General features: G+C 44.7%; 1 pseudogene; it reads left to right on the top strand.

Moving 5' to 3' along the window:
- LOC116073573 lies at nucleotides 1–1,662 on the top strand (annotated as a pseudogene).
- The last annotated feature ends 1,449 nt before the right edge of the window (nucleotides 1,663–3,111 follow it).

Below are 3,111 nucleotides of genomic sequence, written 5' to 3'. Positions count from 1 at the left end.
ATGGCCTCAAAATGGAGGGCCACTGCATCTTGGTATCCTTCCCAGTATATGCAAGATGCTGGCAACTTTATCATCATGCAGCGCTTTGGATGCAAAGCCACCAGCATGCCCACAGAGAGTTCAGGGATTCCTATTTCACTCCCTCATGGGGTTCTTCCCTTTAACTATTTTACTTATAAGGCTGGGCATCCTTGGAACTTACATGGCACGGCATTGAGTCTCCCTACAGAGTTTCCCATCTCAAAAGCTCCGAGTAGCCTCTGAATAACTGCAATAGAACCTTTCTCTTGTGGGCATCCACAAGAGAAAATGAAGCACTGTATGAAGAGGAGTCAGATTCAGAAGATGAAGTGGAGTGCAACCTGAGCAATACGGAAATTACTGAGGATCTCTGCCAGCATTTCCTACAGACTGAGAGGCACGGAGAAAAGTGACAGTGATAGCAGCAGCTGAACACCGAGTGCCTGAATGAGAGAGACTATGTGAATGTGGGTTAATGGTGGTGTCCCACGTCGCTACGGGCTTGAGCCACTGATCGAGGTGGTAGTCTTTGTTTGTTTGTTTTTGTTTTTGCTTTTTTTTTTTTCGAGACAGGGTTTCTCTGTATAGCCCCGGCTGTCCTGGAACTCACTCTGTAGACCAGGCTGGCCTTGAACTCAGAAATCCGCCTGCCTCTGCCTCCCAAGTGCTGGGATTAAAGGCGTGCGCCACCACCACTGGGCTAGGTGGTAGTCTTAACTGTGTGCTCTCCACTACTTTGCTCTGCGGGCATTGGGCTGTGGAAGCTGCAGGACCCCGCTCTGGTGGTGGGGAAGCACAGTCTGAGGTCATATGGCTGGAGTTGGCTTTTTGACTCTTGAGCACCCCAGACAGAGTAGGGAGCCTGAGAGAAGAGAGCTCTGTCTGGGTCTCACAGGGATGAGATAGTCCTTGACTTGTTTGGTGGGCAGCTTGGCTTGGTGGAGACTGTGGCTGGGTGTGCAGAGAGGCCTTCTGTGGGAGGTTAAACGTGGTTCCTTAGAGGAAGACCTGCTCCGTTGTTCCCCATGGCAGATCCCAATGAGAGGAGGCAGTCTATGGCTTTAAAACATTTATTGTTATGGTGGAGAGTTGTGATGAGTGAAACGGTACCCCACTTTCTCAGGGTTGTCCTGAGGTTAAATACCTTTTGTAGGGAGGAGTTTCTGGGAAGGAGAGCTTAATTGGCTAAACCCATCAGGGCTTTAGGTACCTGATTAAAATGGACATTGTCTTGGGGCAATGTCCTCTATCTATGGAGGGGCTTGGGGCATTGTCTTTATGTGACTGATGGCCATAGAATTATGGAGAGCTTAGGCCTCGTGTCAGGACCCTGGTGTCTAGGAGCTTAGCAAAACACCTACCATCCATTGCAGGATCACCTGCTGAGTCACTAGGGTTTTAAACCTAGCTCAACCAGAAACCAGGCTGCCTTTAATGGTCCCACATGTGAATCCAGACCATAGGTCAGTGAAGCCTCCATCTGAGAAGCCCTGGGAGCGGAGCCAAACAGAGATGAAGCATTTATATGGCAACAGTGCTCCCAAGATCCTGGCCATGGAGGCTGCCGTACAGCTGAGCTTTGACAAGCACTGTGACAGAAAGCAGCTGAAGTACTGGCCTGTTATTTCCCTGAAGTTCTGAGTCCTGGGCACCGGGACCCTAGGCAATGCTTCACAGTTTCTAGCCTCTCCCTCTTCATCTCTTCTGGAAATTTGTTAGAGAAAGAGGCCTATATGCTAACATGGTGGATGCAGTCTGTGAGCCACTTATAATTCTGTCAGCAGGAGATATACTGTTGCCAACACAAGGAATGTTAACTGACGATCTAAACAGTCCCATATCTGCTAAGGAAATAGAAACAGTCATTAATAGTCTCCCAACCAAAAAAAGCCCAGGACCAGATAGGTTTAGTGCAGAATTTCATCAGACCTTCAAAGAAGACCTAATACCAATACTCCTCAAACTATTCAACAAAATAGAAAATGAAGGCACTCTATCCAATTAGTTCTATGAAGCCACAATTACTCTTATACCTAAACCACACAAAGACCTATCGAAGAAAGAAAACTTCAGACCAATTTTGCTTATGAATATCGATGCAAAAATACTCAATAAAATTCTTGGAAACAGAATCCAAGAATACATCAAAACGATCATCCACCATGATCAAGTAGGCTTCATCCCAGGGATGCAGGGATGGTTCAATATATGGAAATCCATCAACGTAATTCACTACATAAACAAACTCAGGGAAAAAAACCATATGATCATCTCACTAGATGCTGAGAAAGCATTTGACAAAATCCAACATCCCTTCATGATAAAGTCTTGGAAAGATCAGGAATTCAAGGCTCATATTTGAACATAGTAAAAGCAATATACAGAAAACCAGTAGCCAACATTAAACTAAATGGAGAGAAACTTGAAGCAATCCCATTAAAATCAGGCACTAGACAAGGCTGCCCACTCTTTCCCTACCTATTCAATACTGTACCAGAAGTCCTAGCCAGAGCAATTAGGCAACAAAAGGAGATCAAAGGGATACGAATTGGAAAGGAAGAAGTCAAATTATCACTATTTGCTGATGCTATGATAGTATACTTAAATGACCCAAAAAATTCCACCAGAGAGCTCCTAAACCTGATAAAGAACTTCAGCAAAGTAGCTGGATATAAAATTAACTCAAGCAAATCAGGGGCCTTCCTATACACAAAGGATAAACAAGCAGAGAAAGAAATTAGGGAAACAACACCCTTCACAATAGTTACAAATAATATAAAATACCTCGGTGTAACTCTAACTAAGCAAGTAAAAGATCTGTTTGACAAGAACTTCAAGTCTCTGAAGAAGGAAATTGAAGAAGATCTCAGAAGATGGAAAGATCGCCCATGCTCATGGATTGGCAGGATTAATATAGTAAAAATGGCCATCTTGCTGAAGGCAATCTACAGATTCAATGCAATCCCCATCAAAATTCCAACTCAATTCTTCACAGACTTAGAAAGAGCAATGATCTAATCCAAGGCAGCAGCAGAGATAGAGATTCCACTGTGCCTGTGCCCCTCCAGAGCGGGCTCATGCAGGTGTCTC

The sequence above is a fragment of the Mastomys coucha genome, unplaced genomic scaffold, assembly GCF_008632895.1.
Source record: "Mastomys coucha isolate ucsf_1 unplaced genomic scaffold, UCSF_Mcou_1 pScaffold23, whole genome shotgun sequence".
NCBI lineage: Eukaryota > Metazoa > Chordata > Mammalia > Rodentia > Muridae > Mastomys > Mastomys coucha.
Note: the sequence above shows the minus strand (reverse complement) of the source record. Positions and strands in the feature narration are given on the sequence as shown.